The sequence below is a fragment of the Artemia franciscana genome, chromosome 8 (genome assembly GCF_032884065.1).
Source record: "Artemia franciscana chromosome 8, ASM3288406v1, whole genome shotgun sequence".
NCBI lineage: Eukaryota > Metazoa > Arthropoda > Branchiopoda > Anostraca > Artemiidae > Artemia > Artemia franciscana.
The window spans coordinates 36,786,468-36,808,551 of record NC_088870.1 but is presented as its reverse complement, the minus strand read 5'-3'; the positions used below and the strand labels follow the sequence as shown (position 1 = coordinate 36,808,551).

General features: G+C 33.3%; 1 long non-coding RNA gene across 1 annotated transcript; it reads right to left on the bottom strand.

Moving 5' to 3' along the window:
- Positions 1–6,485: 6,485 nt before the first annotated feature.
- LOC136030370 (uncharacterized) lies at positions 6,486–22,015 on the bottom strand. Its single transcript, XR_010618267.1, has 2 exons — positions 21,963–22,015; positions 6,486–7,929 (listed from the first exon to the last, which is right to left on the bottom strand). It is a non-coding gene; the product is annotated as an uncharacterized LOC136030370 (long non-coding RNA).
- Positions 22,016–22,084: the final 69 nt, after the last annotated feature.

The following is a 22,084-nucleotide window of genomic DNA, read 5'->3' as shown; positions in this document are numbered from 1 at the left end:
AAGTATGTGTTTCTACAAGTTGATAATTATCAATTTGTAGAAAGTCATTTATATTAGTATTACCCCCTCCCCACCCACACACACACACACAAACACTTTTGATAATTCATTTAGTTGCGGTTTATTATTTTGCTCGTAATTTACTGCAGAATAACATTCCAAAAAAATTTGCTGTGTTTTTGATCACACTATGTTTAGTCACATCTTCTTTTGGAAAACACAAAACGTATTTTTTCAAAAAAAAAAACTGATCACCAGCTTGAGTTGTTTATTCCTATTTATCTTGCATTAATGGTTCAGAAATTAGTCTATTTTCGCCACTTATTTAAATTTGAAAAACATGTGCAAGCTGTCCTTTCAGTTCCATCTGTGTGAATTACGCAAGTGAAGCTTCTAGCACCCCTTTATTTTCTGTTAATTGTAAATAACAATGGAAATTTTCATGAGGGCTTGTTTTGCCAATTTATAGTTTAGATCTAAAAAGCAGCACGGGTTCTATCTTAGAACAAGAATGATCCAAAATTAGACACTGTTTTTTTGTGATAAAATTTACCTAAGAATTTAAAAGGAAGACGATGAGATCAAAATTCGTGTGTTGTGGGAAAGGCTATATTTAGGGGTGTTAGAACATTTGAACCTCCCCCCCCTCCCCCCAAAAAATATTTCTCTAACCTGCAAAAACATAAGAGAAATGGCTTTAAATGAATTTTGTATGCATTTTTTATGTGTTTTGGTATAACCCCCTTCCCAAAAAGAAATTCTTGCCTAAGAAAAAACGAGAAAAAAAAAATCCTGGATGCGGCCCTGTCTGTGGGATTGAAAAATTTCAATGGGAAGTTTTTTAATCTGGTTCTTCTAGAAACGTAGAAAACGAACCTTATAATTTATTCTTTGGCTTATATATCCTGTCATTTCAGACATTTTTCTGCCATTTCGACAAAATAACGAATGTCAATTGTGGTAACAATTGTGTTTGCACGAGTTAAAACAAAACCATTCCTAGTAACTGTTAGTGGAATATTGTAAGGTTTCGAAACGATGTTGACAAAATTTTTTATGGAATTTCAACATAAAATTTGAAAGTCCAAATAATAAAGCAGAAGTCAAAAATTCATTCTTTCATTAAATAACTATGGAGGAATTTTCTGCTTTAAAGTTTTTATTGCGTATTTTACTTGTTTTGAAGTTCGGACGGCTGTTTTCAAGATTCATTGTATCAGATTAACGATTGACTACTAAGGTCCCTGTGTCGGTCCTGCAGTGCATTCCATCATTATATTACTGAAACACAGAACGAACAGAAATTACAATAAATAATCGAGTTAAATTCAAAACGAGCAGATATTACGAGGACCACAGCAGACCCGCCCGTTCCCTATGGAGATTAGAACATAATTTGCAAAAGAAAAATCCTTAGATGAACATACTGACTTAATTGCTTGAAATTAAAACAGATATTTATTATTTGAGAACGCGCCATTGTAGTAGTGTCCCTGTGCCCCACCTGTGAATATATATATATATATATATATATATATATATATATATATATATATATATATATATATATATATATATATATATATATATATATATATATAGTTGTCTGTCTGTCTGTGGATCAGGTGACGTCATGTTTCTGTGTCGGCTGACGTCATGAAGTTAGTTGTCGTCATTTTTGCTATGACAGTGACGTCATTAAAGATATTTAAGACATATATGTTCACGTAGAAATCTATTAATGTTTAAGTTTAAAATGACTGATGAACTTACAATGGCAAAAGCCGATGAAGATGCTCAAAGAGTCTACGCCAAAAAACTTGCTGCTGATAGAGAAAGTCAGAAAAGAAAGCGTGCCGAGGAATCAAAAGAACAGCAAGGAAACAGGCTTGAGGCTAAAGAACGCAAAACTGCGCAGTTAGATGAAGATCCACCTGGACAGCGGGAGTCAAAACATATCAAAACTGAAAATGATAGCGATGATGATTGGGTTTGGGATTTTGATTTGGATAAGGTCATCAATGCCTACCAGATTTTAGTTAAAAAAACAAAGGTTCGGCGATATGTATTTCATAGTGAAGCTGAAAAATAAAGAAGAAAAAGAAAACTGAAAAAAGAAAAAATGTAAAAAACTAAAAAATACTAAAAAGAAAAAACCCTCAAAGAGAAATTACAGACCGGGACACAAATGACGACCGGGACAGAGGGAATATAAATAACGACCGGGACACTCAAAGAGAAATTACAGACTGGGATACCGGGACACAGGGAATATAAATGACGACCAGGACACAGGTATTTAAGAATATCGTTCAAAGACAAATTTTTAATTGTAAGAAGACCGTTGAAAGAGAAATTTCTAATTGTAAAATGACTGAAGAACCTACAATGGCAACACCCGAGGAAGCTGCTCAAAACGAATGTATTCAAGCCGAAGTAGCTGAGTTGGTAAAGCGTTATGTTTCAGGTTCTAGGTCCGAGAGGCTCCAGGTTTGAACCTTGGCTTTAGCATTAATACAAAAGAAGAAAACATTAAAAAAGGTAAAAACTACAAAAAAACTAAAAAGAAAATATATATATATATTTATATATATATATATATATATATATATATATATATATATATATATATATATATATATATATATATATATATATATATATATATATATATATATATATATATATATATATATATATATATATATATATATATATATATATATATATATATATATATATATATATATATAAATATATATATATATATATATATATATATATATATATATATATATATATATATATATATATATATATATATATATATATATATATATATATATATATATATATATATATATATATATATATATATATATATATATATATATATATATATATATATATATATATATATATATATATATATACTAGCTGTTGGGGTGGCGCTTCGCGCCACCCCAACACCTAGTTGGTGGGGGCGCTTCGCGCCCCCCCAAGCCCCCCCGCGCGCGTAAGTCGTTACGCGCCATTGTAGTTGTGTCCCTATGTCCCACCTGTGAATATAGATAGATATATTATATATATGTTTTTAACTACGTAAAACTTGAAAATATACAACATTCTTTGCTGTCCCATTGTCTGTGCATATATATAGATTGTCAGGTTTACCGACTCTTGAACATGCAACATATAATGGTCCATGGGAAAACAATCCGTATTCAGATCTATACCTCATGATTCTAATGATTGCCCTTGAGCTTTGTTGATGGTGATTGCTAATCGACCATTCCCTGTCCCGGTGTCCCGGTCGTCATTTATATCCCCCTGTGCCCCCCGGCGTCCCCGTTGTAGTTGTGTCCCTGTGTCCCGGTCGTCATTTATATTTTTTACTTATGTCCTGGTCATTATGGCTTATGTATGGTCATTTATATTCCCTGTGTCCCGGTCGTCATTTGTATCCCGGTGTCCCGGTCTGTATATACATTCGTTTTTAGTTTTGTTTTTCTCCTTTTTTATTCTTAATTTTATTAGTTTTCTTTTTCTCTTCTATTTTTCAGTTTTTTCCTTTTTTTTTTAGTTTTTAGTTTTTTTAGTTTTTTACCTTTTTTTAGTTTTTTTAGTTTTTTTTAGTTTTTTAGCCTTTTTATTTTTTTTTATTAGTTTTTAGTTTTTTTGTAGGTTTTGCCTTTTTTTAGTTTTTTCAGTTTTTTTTTTAGTTTTTAGTTTTTTACCTTTTTTAGCCTAACCAGGATTTGAACCTGGGACCTTCATTCTCCGTTCTGACACCCTCTCTCACCGAGTGACTATAGCTTTTTTAGTTTTTTTTTCGTTTTTTCTTTTTAGTTTTTTTTTGTAGTTTTTATCTTTTTTAGTTTTTTCTATTCTTATTTATATTTTTTAGTTTTATTTTTCTCTTTTATTTTTCAGTTTTGTCCTTTTTTTAGTTTTTTTCTTTTTTAGTTTTTAGTTTTTTTAGTTTTTACCTTTTTTTAGTTTTTTTAGTTTTTTTAGTTTTTTAGCTTTTTTAGTTTTTTTATTAGTTTTTAGTTTTTTTGTAGTTTTTGCCTTTTTTAGTTTTTTCAGTTTTTTTTTTTTAGTTTTTAGTTTTTTACCTTTTTTTAGTTTTTTTAGTTTTTTAGCTTTTTTAGTTTTTTTTTCTTTTTATTTTTTTTTGTAGTTTTTACCTTTTTTAGTTTTTTTTCTTCTTTTGTATTAGTGTGAAATAATTCAGACGTCATATGCGGACAAACACGACGTCACTCGACAGACAGTTCACCTGATCCACAGATCCACAGATCCACAGACAACTTATTTTTATATATATATTTTTATATATATATTTTATATAAGCGCCACCCCAACAGCTAGTCTATATATATAAAAATAAGTTGTCTGTCTGTGTGTCTGTCTGTGGATCAGGTGACGTCATGTTTCTGTGCTGACTGACGCCATGAAATTAGTTGTCGTCATTTTTGCTTTGACGGTGACGTCATTAACGGTATTTAAGACATTTGTTCACAGAAAAATGTTTAATTGTAAAATGACTGAAGAACCTACAATGGCAACAGCCGAGGAAGCTGCTCAAAGAGTTTATGCCAAAAAACTTGCTGCTGATAGAGAAAGTAAGAAAAGAAAGCGTTCCGAGGAATCACAAGAACAGCAAGAAAACAGGCTTGCGGCTAAAGAACGCAAAACCGCGCAGTTAGATGAAAATCCACCTGGACACCGAGAGTCAAAACATATCAAAACTGAAAATGATAGCGATGATGATTGGGTTTGGGATTTTGACTTGGATAAGGTCATCAATGCCTACCAGATTTAAGTTAAAAAACAAAGGTTCGTCGATATGTACTTCATAGTGACGCTGAAAAATAAAGAAGAAAAAGAAAACTGAAAAAAGAAAAAAGGTAAAAAACTAAAAAAAAACTAAAAAGAAAAAATACTCAAAGAGAAATTACAGACCGGGACGCAAATGACTACCGAGACAGAGGGAATATAAGTGACGACCGGGAACCTCAAAGAGAAATTACAGACTGGGACACCCGGACACAAATCACGACCGGGACACAGGGAATATAAATGACGACCGGGACACAGGGACAAAACTACAACGGGGACGCCGGGGTCACAGGTGGGATATATAAATGACGACCGGGACACAGGGATTGTTCGAATAGAAATTACAGACCGGGACACCGGGACACAAATGACGACCGGGACACCGGGACACAGGGAATATAAATGACGACCGGGACACTCAAAGAGAAATTAGAAACTGGGACACCGGGACACAAATGACAACCGGGACACAGGGAATATAAATGACGACCGGGACACAGGGACACATCATTAGAATAATGAGGTATAGATCTGAATACGGATTGTTTTTCCCATGGACAATTATATGTTGCATGTTCAAGAGTCAGTAAACCTGACAATCTATTTATATGCACAGACAATGGGACAGCGAAGAATGTTGTATATTCGCATTTTTTACGTAGTTAAAAACATATATTTATATCTATCTCTATTCACAGGTGGGACACAGGGACACAACTACAATGGCGCGTAACTAATATGGGGCGTAACGACTTACGCGCACGGGGGGGCTTGGGGGGGCGCGAAGCGCCCCACCAACTAGGTGTTGGGGTGGCGCGAAGCGCCACCCCAACAGCTAGTATATATATATTTAACTAAGAAAAACTTGCGAATATACAACATTCTTTGCTGTCCCATTGTCTGTCCATATAAATAGATTTTTAGGTTTACCAACTCTTGAACATGCAACATAATAATTATCCATGGGAAAACAATCCGTATTCAGATCTATAACGCATTTTTCTAACGATTGCCCTTGAGTTTTGTTGATGGTGATTGCTCAACAATTTATAATAAACCTCAATATTTTAAGTATCTGTTTTAAGGTTTTCGAATTACTTTAATCTATTGTCAAAATATTTCGAAATATTTATGCAATTCCCAGTTTTTACATTTTAGTTTGTTTTCTTTTTCTTCTTTATTTTTCATAATCTGGCGTAACAGACATAGTGTAACAGACATAACACCCAAATAACTTATTTATATATATATACTAGCTGTTGGGGTGGCGCTTCGTGCCACCCCAACACCTAGTTGGTGGGGAGCTTCGCGCCCCCCCAAGCCCCCGCGCGCGTAAGTCGCTACGCGCCATATTAGTTACGCGCTATATTAGTTACGCGCCATTGTAGTTGTGTCCCTGTGTCCCACCTGTGAATGTAGATAGATTTATATATGTGTTTCAAACTACGTAAAAATTGCGAATATACAACATTCTTGGCTTTCCCATTGTCTGTCCATATACAAAGCCGTATGTACTAATAATGACGTCATATGCAAACGCTACGCGCCATTGTAGTTGTGTCCCTATGTCCCACCTGTGAATCGACCATTCCCTGAGTCGCCATCGTCATTTATATATCCCCCTGTGCACCCCGGCGTCCCCTTTGTAGTTATGTCCCTGTGTCCCGGTCGTCGTCATTTATACTCCCTGTGTCCCGGTGCTTTGTTGATTGCTAATCGAACATTCCTTTTGTCCCGGTCGCTTTCTCTTTGAGTGTCGTCATTTATTTAGATTGTTTCTCCTTTATTTTTCAGTTTTTTTCCTTTTTTTAGTTTTTTTTCTTTTTTAGTTCTTTTAGTTTTTACCTTTTTTAGTTTTTTTTAGTTTTTTAGATGAAAATTTTTTTTAGTTTTTTTCCTTTTTTTCTTTTTAGTTTTTTTTTGGTTTTTACCTTTTTTTTTAGCTTTTTTAGTTTTTTTTCGGTTTTTCTTTTTACTTTTTTTTTTAGTTTTTATCTTTTTTATTTTTTTTTATTTTTAATCTTAATTTTATTAGTTTTCTTTTTCTCTTCTATTTTTCAGTTTTTTCCTTTTTTTAAGTTTTTTTTTTAGTTTTTAGTTTTTTTAGTTTTTTTCCTTTTTTTCTTTTTAGTTTTTTATTGGTTTTTACCTTTTTTTTTTAGCTTTTTTAGTTTTTTTCGTTTTTTCTTTTTACTTTTTTTTTAGTTTTTATCTTTTTATTTTTTTTTATTTTATTCTTAATTTTATTCTTTTATATATCCCCCTGTGCACCCCGGCGTCCCCTTTGTAGTTATGTCCCTGTGTCCCGGTCATCGTCATTTATACTCCCTGTGTCCCGGTTCTTTTTTGATTGCTAATCGAACATTCCTTTTGTCCCGGTCGCTTTCTCTTTGAGTGTCGTCATTTATTTAGATTGTTTCTCCTTTATTTTTCAGTTTTTTTTCCTTTTTTTAGTTTTTTTCTTTTTTAGTTCTTTTAGTTTTTACCTTTTTTAGTTTTTTTTAGTTTTTTAGATGAAAATTTTTTTTAGTTTTTTTCCTTTTTTTCTTTTTAGTTTTTTATTGGTTTTTACCTTTTTTTTAGCTTTTTTAGTTTTTTTCGTTTTTTCTTTTTACTTTTTTTTTAGTTTTTATCTTTTTTATTTTTTTTATTTTTATTCTTAATTTTATTAGTTTTCTTTTTCTCTTCTATTTTTCAGTTTTTCCTTTTTTTTAAGTTTTTTTTTTAGTTTTTAGTTTTTTTAGTTTTTTTTCCTTTTTTTCTTTTTAGTTTTTTATTGGTTTTTACCTTTTTTTTAGCTTTTTTAGTTTTTTTCGTTTTTTTCTTTTTACTTTTTTTTTAGTTTTTATCTTTTATTTTTTTTATTTTATTCTTAATTTTATTAGTTTTCTTTTTCTCTTCTATTTTTCAGTTTTTTCCTTTTTTTAAGTTTTTTTATTAGTTTTTAGTTTTTTTAGTTTTTTAGTTTTTTTATTTTTTTTAGTTTTTTAGCTTTTTTATTTTTTTTATTAGTTTTTAGTTTTTTTTGTAGTTTTTGCCTTTTTTTAGTTTTTTCAGTTTTTTTTTTAGTTTTTAGTTTTTTACCTTTTTTGTGGATCTTCACCTGATCCACAGATCCACAGATCCACAGACAACTTATTTTTATATAGATAGAAGATAGATAGATATATATAGATAGATTAACGACGCTTCTCGACTACTATGGTCCCTGCGTCGGCCCTGCAGTGCATTCCTGCAGTGTGAATCGATCTCTGGGTCCCGTATTACCAAGCTAAGATCAATTCCACTGCGCCACCACAGGACAGGGAAGACAGATATTGTCTTCTCTTTAGGGTTTTTGGCCGAGCCGGTGCCAGTGGCTAAATTTGTATTTCAATCCGACATCATATATGGAGAATTTCAGGCTTTTTCTATTCCAATTGGACGTGCTGGGTAATAAATGTAACTGCAACCACCATCGCAGCTACGGCTACAACAAAGATGTCAATCCGAGTAACCCCAGTAGCCCCAGAACCATAAAAGGTAACCTCAGCCTTAGGAAACGGAATGCCATTCTCAGCCTTAGGAAACGGAATGCCGTTCCTGCAATGGTTCCGCACGTCATGCAAATACTTTCTTTGCTCATCATTAAGATTATTCCATTTTTGATGCCAAGTCACACAATATCTTAATGTTCTTGCAGCATGTCCTTTATTATTATATTCTATGAGTGTAGCAGCAGCATAACTATTTCCAACAGTTAAGTCCATCGAGTTGCTTAGATATGTTTTACCGTCAATCCAAACAATATCATCTAGGGTAAGATACCCGTAAGAGGGCGGACTGAAGATTTCTTCCACTTTTATTTTGTACGAATTATAATTTTCCCTGAACCACACAGAATCGGGATTATGCTCTTCGACTTTTAATTATTCAACAGAACTTTTATTAACTTAATATAATATCTTGTGACAGCGCCGTGGTAAAGATTTGGCTGGTGGATCATGAGTCTGTAGGTTCGAATCCCGCCTGTCGCAAGAACAAAGGTAACCTCAGCCTTAGGAAACGGAATGCCATTCTCAGCCTTAGGAAACGGAATGCCGTTCCTGCAATGGTTCCGCACGTCATGCAAATACTTTCTTTGCTCATCATTAAGATTATTCTATTTTTGGTGCCAAGTCACACAATATCTTAATGTTCTTGCAGCATGTCCTGTATTATTATATTCTATGAGTGTAGCAGCAGCATAACTATTTCCAACAGTTAAGTCCATCGAGTTGCTTAGATATGTTTTACCGTCAATCCAAACAATATCATCTAGGGTAAGATACCCGTAAGAGGGCGGACTGAAGATTTCTTCCACTTTTATTTTGTACGAATTATAATTTTCCCGGAACCACACAGAATCGGTATTATGCTCTTCGACTTTTAATTATTCAACAGAACTTTTATTAACTTAATATCATATCTTGTGACAGCGCCGTGGTAAAGATTTGGATCGTGGATCATGAGTCTGCAGGTTCAAATCCCGCCTGTCGCAAGAATACTTTAATTGTTTATAATTCAGATTATTCCATTTTCGGTGCCAAGTCACACAATATCTTAATGTTCTTGCAGCATGTCCTGTATTATTATATTCTATGAGTGTAGCAGCAGCATAACTATTTCCAACAGTTAAGTCCATCGAGTTGCTTAGATATGTTTTACCGTCAATCCAAACAATATCATCTAGGGTAAGATACCCGTAAGAGGGCGGACTGAAGATTTCTTCCACTTTTATTTTGTACGAATTATAATTTTCCCTGAACCACATAGAATCGGTATTATGCTCTTCGACTTTTAATTATTCAACAGAACTTTTATTAACTTAATATCATATCTTGTGACAGCGCCGTGGTAAAGATTTGGCTCGTGGATCATGAGTCTGCAGGTTCAAATCCCGCCTGTCGCAAGAAAAAAGGTAACCTCAGCCTTAGGAAACGGAATGCCGTTCCTGCAATGATTCCGCACGTCATGTAAATACTTTCTTTGCTCATCATTAAGATTATTCCATTTTTGGTGCCAAGTCACATCTTAATGTTCTTGCAGCATGTCCTGTATTATTATATTCTATGAGTGTAGCAGCAGCATAACTATTTCCAACAGTTAAGGAAACGGAATGCCGTTCCTGCAATGGTTCCGCACGTCATGCAAATACTTTCTTTGCTCATCATTAAGATTATTCCATTTTTGGTGCCAAGTCACACAATATCTTAATGTTCTTGCAGCATGTCCTGTATTATTATATTCTATGAGTGTAGCAGCAGCATAACTATTTCCAACAGTTAAGTCCATCGAGTTGCTTAGATATGTTTTACCGTCAATCCAAACAATATCATCTAGGGTAAGATACCCGTAAGAGAGCGGACTGAAGATTTCTTCCACTTTTATTTTGTACGAATTATAATTTTCCCTGAACCACACAGAATCGGGATTATGCTCTTCGACTTTTAATTATTCAACAGAACTTTTATTAACTTAATATCATATCTTGTGACAGCGCAGTGGAATAGATTGGGGTAGTGAATCATGAGTCTGCAGGTTCAAATCCCGCCTGTCGCAAGAACCACACAGAATCGGGATTATGCTCTTCAACTTTTAATTATTCAACAGAACTTTTATTAACTTAATATCATATCTTGTGACAGCGCAGTGGAATAGATTGGGCTAGTGGATCATGAGTCTGCAGGTTCAAATCCCGCCTGTCGCGAGAACAGAAACCTCAATAGCACCGTTATTATAGAAATATGTTTTAGTGAAATGCAGTTTCGAATGATTTATTTAAAAAATGTTTTTCTGTGACATTTATTAAATCTCTCTGTTACATTCTATTTGCTTGTGGCTTGAATTGGTATAAAATGACATCATAAAATCTTCTAAAAATACAATGGAAAACTTTTTGTTTGCTACACCTGTTTGCAAATAGGCTATTATGAGGACATATATTTGAACAACAGATGTCGTTATAAGCGAAATTTTAAGAATTATGAATACTTTGATACAACAACCATGCATTATGATTTCAAAGACTATTACAAAGAGGAAAATGTTTATGGCTTTTTCATGGTTGGAATACCAAGAGACAAACTTCAGAGAATTAGCCAGCACAGTAAGTGTGGAAGCTTACCACAGAGGTGAAACTTTTATAAAGATTATTTTTTCTAGGTTGCAGTAGTAACTAGCACCCTAGTCAGAGACGATCAAACCCCATTGGAGTAAAAACTATAAGCCCTAAAAATAGAGACGGATCAAAACAAAAAGTTTATTATTAACCACCTTGTTTGAAACCTCTATATAGGAAAGTTACCGTCTCTCGGCATGAATAACAAGGAAAACATATTGGCTTGGAAATCAAGAAAAGTGACTGTAACCACGATATTCCGCATAAAGGGCAACTTTTTCTTTTCCTTTCCTCCGCAGATGTCTGAGAGTTAGAACATCCTAGTGAGCTGTTTAATGGCTAATTATAAAGGCAATTGATGTGGTTAAAAACATTTTGTTCTTAATTTTTTTTTAATAAAATCAATTTGTTACGAAAACTGGATTTTTGTTTAACGCTGTAGTAGCAAGTGGTAATAATATCATCTTGTATAGGTAGATCAAACTTCTAGCTTTCTCTTAAGATTCAAAAGAGATCAGATTGTAGTCAACCCCCCCCCCCTCGACTTTCCCTCCCAAATTCTACAGTTTTAAGGAAAGGGTGGTCATCTAAGCTTTGAAGGGGCCTCCTTCAATCAGGAATTGAAAGTTCTTGTTCCTTTTTCAAGTCCCATTTTTAAGAGTCAAAACCGATTGGAGGGAAATCACCACTACCCCCCTCCTACGCCAGCCGATTCCCAAACAAATAAAATTGAAATTATGAATATTTATTATGTCTTTGAGCTATCCAGCCCCCTCCCCCTACCAAAGCCCATGGGGCAAGAGATGCAAGCTATGCAATTTATCCCTTGTTTACATACCGTATTTGCTATTGGGATAGGTCGGCAATATTTCACCTGCAGTTTCATAAAAGATGAAGAACATTCAATTGATCTGTTCTGAGAATATTGAGGAAAATGTCGAACTAAATCAAAACATGTTATGCCCATATCTGTATTTTCCATTGAAGATAAACGCAAAAAGTATGATTTATTGATATTCAGACATTTATCCCACCTGAGAAACAGTAAACGTGCAAAAACAAACAGGAGTTATTGGAAACAGTAGGATCACAAATATACCCCACTTTCGTGTAAGTTTCTGTTTCTGCTTAAACTATTAGGCTACGAGACGACAGAGGTTATTTTAGTATCGATTCAGGGATTATCAGAAAAGTTAAAAGCAAAGGGGTCCAAGCTGAATATCCTACAAGAGGATCAGAATTCAGCAAGCGGGGCAATACAACATTTGTCAAATGAATTAAGAGTTGAAACGACTTTAGTGAAATCAGAAATGTCTGCAGTAGAATCTAGAGTCCAAAACACAAAGAAACTAAATACACTCCAGGACTCCAGTATACGAATTCTCGAGAAGGAAGCTCGAAGGAAGAATTTAGCAATTTATGGGTTGCAGAAAAGCAGAGCCAATATATCTTTCAAAGAATAGTCAGAGCATTATCTTACAAAAATAGTTCCCCAAAGTAAAATTTACAGGATGTTTTCAGACCGCCATAAAAATCGAATCCACGTCCTATACTTATTTGGTTTTCAAATGCGTATCAAAGAGACAATGTTATGCATAACGGTACAGTTTTTGGAAAGGAACGAGTGTTTGTGTTTCGGACAGTGCTGCAACAAGTACTCCAAATTTTTACTTAAGTATCAAGTATTTAGTACTCATTGTTTTTTTACTTAAATATCAAGAAATAAGTACTTTCCAAATTCTTACTTAAGTATCAAATATCAAGTACTTGCCAAAATTGTACTTAAGTATTACTTCAAGTACTACTTCAAGTATTTATCCTAGGTATATATATATATATATATATATATATATATATATATATATATATATATATATATATATATATATATATATATATAAATATATATTTTTCTGATATCAAGCCCATGCTACCTTATTTTAAAGCCATTCTGAAGGCTTCTTAGCCCCTTCCCTTGCCTATAAAATGTCCCCTGTCATTGCTTTCTTGGAAATCTTAATCAAGAACCAAAATTTCCGTTTTATCAATTTTAACCGTTTCCCTTGTTCGGCTGGTACACACCCAATGAAGTCTAAGAAAATAATCTTAACTAATTTTCAACACAACGACTTGAAAGGAAAAGACTATCAAAACAATCAAGTGCAGTCAAAAAACCCTTCATTGGATCAGACATATCACATGACAGGATTAACACAGTGCACGTAGTAGAGTTGAACTTCTGGCGATTAGTGTTCAATCAAATCTCGCACGTTTGAAAAAATACAGGGTTATTCTGTAACATGTGGGAATGATGGAAAAATCATTGAAAGTGTTGTTTTCCATTGTTTAGCTGGTACACACCAAATGAAGTCCAAAAAATAATCGGAGCCAATTTTCAACACAATGGCTTGAAAGCAAAAGACTTTCAAAACAATTAAGTGCAGTCAAAAAGTTCTGATTGGATCAGACAGATCACATGAAAGGATTAATATAGTGCACATAGACTTGAACTTCTGGCGATTAGTGTTCAGTCAAATCTGAGACCTTTGAAAAAATACAGGGTCATTAAATTTCATTAAATAACTATGGAGGAATTTTCTGCTTTAAAGTTTTTATTGCGTATTTTACTTGTTTTGAAGTTCGGACGGCTGTTTTCAAGATTCATTGTATCAGATTAACGATTGACTACTAAGGTCCCTGTGTCGGTCCTGCAGTGCATTCCATCATTATATTACTGAAACACAGAACGAACAGAAATTACAATAAATAATCGAGTTAAATTCAAAACGAGCAGATATTACGAGGACCACAGCAGACCCGCCCGTTCCCTATGGAGATTAGAACATAATTTGCAAAAGAAAAATCCTTAGATGAACATACTGACTTAATTGCTTGAAATTAAAACAGATATTTATTATTTGAGAACGCGCCATTGTAGTAGTGTCCCTGTGCCCCACCTGTTATTGTATATATATATATATATATATATATATATATATATATATATATATATATATATATATATATATATATATATATATATATATATATATATATATATATATATATATATATATATAGTTGTCTGTCTGTCTGTGGATCAGGTGACGTCATGTTTCTGTGTCGGCTGACGTCATGAAGTTAGTTGTCGTCATTTTTGCTATGACAGTGACGTCATTAAAGATATTTAAGACATATATGTTCACGTAGAAATCTATTAATGTTTAAGTTTAAAATGACTGATGAACTTACAATGGCAAAAGCCGATGAAGATGCTCAAAGAGTCTACGCCAAAAAACTTGCTGCTGATAGAGAAAGTCAGAAAAGAAAGCGTGCCGAGGAATCAAAAGAACAGCAAGGAAACAGGCTTGAGGCTAAAGAACGCAAAACTGCGCAGTTAGATGAAGATCCACCCGGACAGCGGGAGTCAAAACATATCAAAACTGAAAATGATAGCGATGATGATTGGGTTTGGGATTTTGATTTGGATAAGGTCATCAATGCCTACCAGATTTTAGTTAAAAAAAACAAAGGTTCGGCGATATGTATTTCATAGTGAAGCTGAAAAATAAAGAAGAAAAAGAAAACTGAAAAAAGAAAAAATGTAAAAAACTAAAAAATACTAAAAAGAAAAAACCCTCAAAGAGAAATTACAGACCGGGACACAAATGACGACCGGGACAGAGGGAATATAAATAACGACCGGGACACTCAAAGAGAAATTACAGACTGGGATACCGGGACACAGGGAATATAAATGACGACCAGGACACAGGTATTTAAGAATATCGTTCAAAGACAAATTTTTAATTGTAAGAAGACCGTTGAAAGAGAAATTTCTAATTGTAAAATGACTGAAGAACCTACAATGGCAACACCCGAGGAAGTTGCTCAAAACGAATGTATTCAAGCCGAAGTAGCTGAGTTGGTAAAGCGTTATGTTTCAGGTTCTAGGTCCGAGAGGCTCCAGGTTTGAACCTTGGCTTTAGCATTAATACAAAAGAAGAAAACATTAAAAAAGGTAAAAACTACAAAAAAACTAAAAAGAAAATATATATATATATTTATATATATATATATATATATATATATATATATATATATATATCCTACAAGAGGATATCCTACAAGAGGATCAGAATTCAGCAAGCGGGGCAATACAACATTTGTCAAATGAATTAAGAGTTGAAACGACTTTAGTGAAATCAGAAATGTCTGCAGTAGAATCTAGAGTCCAAAACACAAAGAAACTAAATACACTCCAGGACTCCAGTATACGAATTCTCGAGAAGGAAGCTCGAAGGAAGAATTTAGCAATTTATGGGTTGCAGAAAAGCAGAGCCAATATATCTTTCAAAGAATAGTCAGAGCATTATCTTACAAAAATAGTTCCCCAAAGTAAAATTTACAGGATGTTTTCAGACTGCCATAAAAATCGAATCCACGTCCTCTACTTATTCGGTTTTCAAATGCGTATCAAAGAGACAATGTTATGCATAACGGTACAGTTTTTGGAAAGGAACGAGTGTTTGTGTTTCGGACAGTGCTGCAACAAGTACTCCAAATTTTTACTTAAGTATCAAGTATTAAGTACTCATTGTTTTTTTACTTAAATGTCAAGAAATAAGTACTTTCCAAATTCTTACTTAAGTATCAAATATCAAGTACTTGCCAAAATTGTACTTAAGTATTACTTCAAGTACTACTTCAAGTATTTATCCTAGGTATATATATATATATATATATATATATATATATATATATATATATATATATATATATATATATATATATATATATATATATATATATATATATATATATATATAAATATATATTTTTCTGATATCAAGCCCATGCTACCTTATTTTAAAGCCATTCTGAAGGCTTCTTAGCCCCTTCCCTTGCCTATAAAATGTCCCCTGTCATTGCTTTCTTGGAAATCTTAATCAAGAACCAAAATTTCCGTTTTATCAATTTTAACCGTTTCCCTTGTTCGGCTGGTACACACCCAATGAAGTCTAAGAAAATAATCTTAACTAATTTTCAACACAACGACTTGAAAGGAAAAGACTATCAAAACAATCAAGTGCAGTCAAAAAACCCTTCATTGGATCAGACATATCACATGACAGGATTAACACAGTGCACGTAGTAGAGTTGAACTTCTGGCGATTAGTGTTCAATCAAATCTCGCACGTTTGAAAAAATACAGGGTTATTCTGTAACATGTGGGAATGATGGAAAAATCATTGAAAGTGTTGTTTTCCATTGTTTAGCTGGTACACACCAAATGAAGTCCAAAAAATAATCGGAGCCAATTTTCAACACAATGGCTTGAAAGCAAAAGACTTTCAAAACAATTAAGTGCAGTCAAAAAGTTCTGATTGGATCAGACAGATCACATGAAAGGATTAATATAGTGCACATAGACTTGAACTTCTGGCGATTAGTGTTCAGTCAAATCTGAGACCTTTGAAAAAATACAGGGTTATTCTGAAACATGTCGGAATGGTGGAAAAAATATTGATAATAGAAAAATAAACTTTGGATTAGCTTTAAAAAAGATAAAATGTAATAAAATAGTTCATTTTCTGATTAGATAAGTAAAAACCTTAGCAACAAAAAAAACTCAAATTTAAAAGTAAGGAGCCAAGTGAGTCAGTTGCAAGCTTTTTTAATAAGAGAAATCAAAGCTCAATAAAAAGGAGCAGCAAAAATCTACACTTTTGGCAGCTAGCTCAAGGTCGCTGGCTCTCAACGTGCTGAAAGAAAAGAAGGGCATGAAAATGAAGTCTTGATTCACACTTTTATGACATGTCTCGCCCTCGGCATCTTTACAAGGAAACTGCCTCCAGTTTTCAAGTTAAATTTCAGATTCGCCATGAAAATATATGGCATCTATATCCTTTGGCTGGTTTTTACTCAAGCAAGCCGCGTGCTGTGTAGTCAATTCAGATGGTCGGTGAAACTCCCTACAAACATATATTATAAGATCACGGGCCTGCAGCGAGCCCGCTGATTCAGACGCATTCCATACGGCTGGTCAAACTGCAGATTGAATGAATGAATGAACTTTATTATCCGTAAAGGTATAAAAAAAACACAAAGTACGGAGTATTATATTTAAACAAAAACAATAAACAGCAAGAAAAAAAATCAAACTGACAAAAGACAACATGGACTAATTAACCAGTATCAATATGGAAAAAAAGACTGCATAGGATCGTAAACGTGAATAAAGTAGATGGTCTTTTTACATAAATCATCACTGGAAGACCGAATCCAAGAAGTCATATCTATTAAACCAAATCGAGGAATTATTTTTCTGTTTTGGTGCCATCTAGGAAGCCGGAGGAGGAATTTGTAATATCTGAAATAAGCCGGAGGTAGAGTAGGGCGATATTTATTACAAAATTGATGAGCCATGCCTGATAAAAAAAAAGCACAGGGGTGCAATAAGCGTTATAAATCATGCACAAACCGTTGCGGTTGTAACAGCTTTTGTTATACCACAGTGTTTTCTTTGCCATTGGATGAATTGCACGTGTCATGTGTGCAAAACTTTCAGGAACGGTACTAAATCCTAGATACTTTCAAGGTCAAACATACACGTGTCCCTTTTGTACACAGCCTGTTAGATTACGTGAAGATCTATCGTCGCTGCACTTGTCTTTATCTCGGAAAAAAGAAATATTTAGCTTATAGTATGCTTCTTCGAGCAAATGGGCTTTCTCAAAATCATTCCCAAGATTTCGCTTGGTTTTAAGCTATGTTATTCTTTATTTTGCAAATTAGGATTCACAGATTCTATTAAGCCTTGCGAATCGGAAGGAGAAGGGGTAAAAGGCTATAAACATTTTCTAAAATACATTATAACATATAATATTTTTTAAACATACTTTTTTAAACATAATATAATTAAACATACTAGATCTTAGTTTATGGACCAATTCCAGAAGCTTGGCGCAAGATTTTTGTAAGTTTACGATAATTTTTACGCTTTTAATGTGGTCGAGCATCACAAGATTAGGTATCTGACAAGCCCGACTATTTATGACTTTGTTTATAAACAAAAAATCAATCGGTTTAAAAAAGGTAAGAATGTGTGAAATTATATGCTGAGAAACGAAAAGGGACAGTAATTGTGAAATCTGCCACACTTTCAAGGATTTCTAAATAAGCTCTGTTTAAACTGTAGTACACCTGATTAATGTAGTTTTTCTACCAAATAGCCAATTTTCAAATAACATTGCAGCTGACAAGTTTCTGGATAAACATTTGTTGTTTTTTACGGATTAAATTCGCGGAGGTTAATATTAAGCGGATAAGTCGGTAAAAGAACTCTTTACGCGCTATTTGAAGTTACAAAGTATGTGTTTCTACAAGTTGATAATTATCAATTTGTAGAAAGTCATTTATATTAGTATTACCCCCTCCCCACCCACACACACACACACAAACACTTTTGATAATTCATTTAGTTGCGGTTTATTATTTTGCTCGTAATTTACTGCAGAATAACATTCCAAAAAAATTTGCTGTGTTTTTGATCACACTATGTTTAGTCACATCTTCTTTTGGAAAACACAAAACGTATTTTTTCAAAAAAAAAAACTGATCACCAGCTTGAGTTGTTTATTCCTATTTATCTTGCATTAATGGTTCAGAAATTAGTCTATTTTCGCCACTTATTTAAATTTGAAAAACATGTGCAAGCTGTCCTTTCAGTTCCATCTGTGTGAATTACGCAAGTGAAGCTTCTAGCACCCCTTTATTTTCTGTTAATTGTAAATAACAATGGAAATTTTCATGAGGGCTTGTTTTGCCAATTTATAGTTTAGATCTAAAAAGCAGCACGGGTTCTATCTTAGAACAAGAATGATCCAAAATTAGACACTGTTTTTTTGTGATAAAATTTACCTAAGAATTTAAAAGGAAGACGATGAGATCAAAATTCGTGTGTTGTGGGAAAGGCTATATTTAGGGGTGTTAGAACATTTGAACCTCCCCCCCTCCCCCCAAAAAATATTTCTCTAACCTGCAAAAACATAAGAGAAATGGCTTTAAATGAATTTTGTATGCATTTTTTATGTGTTTTGGTATAACCCCCTTCCCAAAAAGAAATTCTTGCCTAAGAAAAAACGAGAAAAAAAAAAATCCTGGATGCGGCCCTGTCTGTGGGATTGAAAAATTTCAATGGGAAGTTTTTTAATCTGGTTCTTCTAGAAACGTAGAAAACGAACCTTATAATTTATTCTTTGGCTTATATATCCTGTCATTTCAGACATTTTTCTGCCATTTCGACAAAATAACGAATGTCAATTGTGGTAACAATTGTGTTTGCACGAGTTAAAACAAAACCATTCCTAGTAACTGTTAGTGGAATATTGTAAGGTTTCGAAACGATGTTGACAAAATTTTTTATGGAATTTCAACATAAAATTTGAAAGTCCAAATAATAAAGCAGAAGTCAAAAATTCATTCTTTCATTAAATAACTATGGAGGAATTTTCTGCTTTAAAGTTTTTATTGCGTATTTTACTTGTTTTGAAGTTCGGACGGCTGTTTTCAAGATTCATTGTATCAGATTAACGATTGACTACTAAGGTCCCTGTGTCGGTCCTGCAGTGCATTTCATCATTATATTACTGAAACACAGAACGAACAGAAATTACAATAAATAATCGAGTTAAATTCAAAACGAGCAGATATTACGAGGACCACAGCAGACCCGCCCGTTCCCTATGGAGATTAGAACATAATTTGCAAAAGAAAAATCCTTAGATGAACATACTGACTTAATTGCTTGAAATTAAAACAGATATTTATTATTTGAGAACGCGCCATTGTAGTAGTGTCCCTGTGCCCCACCTGTGAATATATATATATATATATATATATATATATATATATATATATATATATATATATATATATATATATATATATATATATATATATATATAGTTGTCTGTCTGTCTGTGGATCAGGTGACGTCATGTTTCTGTGTCGGCTGACGTCATGAAGTTAGTTGTCGTCATTTTTGCTATGACAGTGACGTCATTAAAGATATTTAAGACATATATGTTCACGTAGAAATCTATTAATGTTTAAGTTTAAAATGACTGATGAACTTACAATGGCAAAAGCCGATGAAGATGCTCAAAGAGTCTACGCCAAAAAACTTGCTGCTGATAGAGAAAGTCAGAAAAGAAAGCGTGCCGAGGAATCAAAAGAACAGCAAGGAATTAGGCTTGAGGCTAAAGAACGCAAAACTGCGCAGTTAGATGAAGATCCACCCGGACAGCGGGAGTCAAAACATATCAAAACTGAAAATGATAGCGATGATGATTGGGTTTGGGATTTTGATTTGGATAAGGTCATCAATGCCTACCAGATTTTAGTTAAAAAAAACAAAGGTTCGGCGATATGTATTTCATAGTGAAGCTGAAAAATAAAGAAGAAAAAGAAAACTGAAAAAAGAAAAAATGTAAAAAACTAAAAAATACTAAAAAGAAAAAACCCTCAAAGAGAAATTACAGACCGGGACACAAATGACGACCGGGACAGAGGGAATATAAATAACGACCGGGACACTCAAAGAGAAATTACAGACTGGGATACCGGGACACAGGGAATATAAATGACGACCAGGACACAGGTATTTAAGAATATCGTTCAAAGACAAATTTTTAATTGTAAGAAGACCGTTGAAAGAGAAATTTCTAATTGTAAAATGACTGAAGAACCTACAATGGCAACACCCGAGGAAGTTGCTCAAAACGAATGTATTCAAGCCGAAGTAGCTGAGTTGGTAAAGCGTTATGTTTCAGGTTCTAGGTCCGAGAGGCTCCAGGTTTGAACCTTGGCTTTAGCATTAATACAAAAGAAGAAAACATTAAAAAAGGTAAAAACTACAAAAAAACTAAAAAGAAAATATATATATATATTTATATATATATATATATATATATATATATATATATATATATATATATATATATATATATATATATATATATATGTATGTATATATGTATATATATATATATATATATATATATATATATATATATATATATATATATATATATATATATATATATATATATATATATATATATATATATATATATATATATATATATATATATATATATATATATATATATACTAGCTGTTGGGGTGGCACTTCGCGCCACCCCAACACCTAGTTGGTGGGGGCGCTTCGCGCCCCCCAAGCCCCCCCGCGCGCGTAAGTCGTTACGCGCCATTGTAGTTGTGTCCCTATGTCCCACCTGTGAATATAGATAGATATATTATATATATGTTTTTAACTACGTAAAACTTGAGAATATACAACATTCTTTGCTGTCCCATTGTCTGTGCATATATATAGATTGTCAGGTTTACCGACTCTTGAACATGCAACATATAATGGTCCATGGGAAAACAATCCGTATTCAGATCTATACCTCATGATTCTAATGATTGCCCTTGAGCTTTGTTGATGGTGATTGCTAATCGACCATTTCCTGTCCCGGTGTCCCGGTCGTCATTTATATCCCCCTGTGCCCCCCGGCGTCCCCGTTGTAGTTGTGTCCCTGTGTCCCGGTCGTCATTTATATTTTTTACTTATGTCCTGGTCATTATGGCTTATGTATGGTCATTTATATTCCCTGTGTCCCGGTCGTCATTTGTATCCCGGTGTCCCGGTCTGTATATACATTCGTTTTTTAGTTTTGTTTTTCTCCTTTTTTATTCTTAATTTTATTAGTTTTCTTTTTCTCTTCTATTTTTCAGTTTTTTCTTTTTTTTTAGTTTTTAGTTTTTTTAGTTTTTTACCTTTTTTTAGTTTTTTTAGTTTTTTTAGTTTTTTAGCCTTTTTATTTTTTTTTATTAATTTTTAGTTTTTTTGTAGTTTTTGCCTTTTTTTAGTTTTTTCAGTTTTTTTTTTTAGTTTTTAGTTTTTAACCTTTTTTAGCCTAACCAGGATTTGAACCTGGGACCTTCATTCTCCGTTCTGAAACCCTCTCTCACCGAGTGACTATAGCTTTTTTAGTTTTTTTCGTTTTTTCTTTTTAGTTTTTTTTTGTA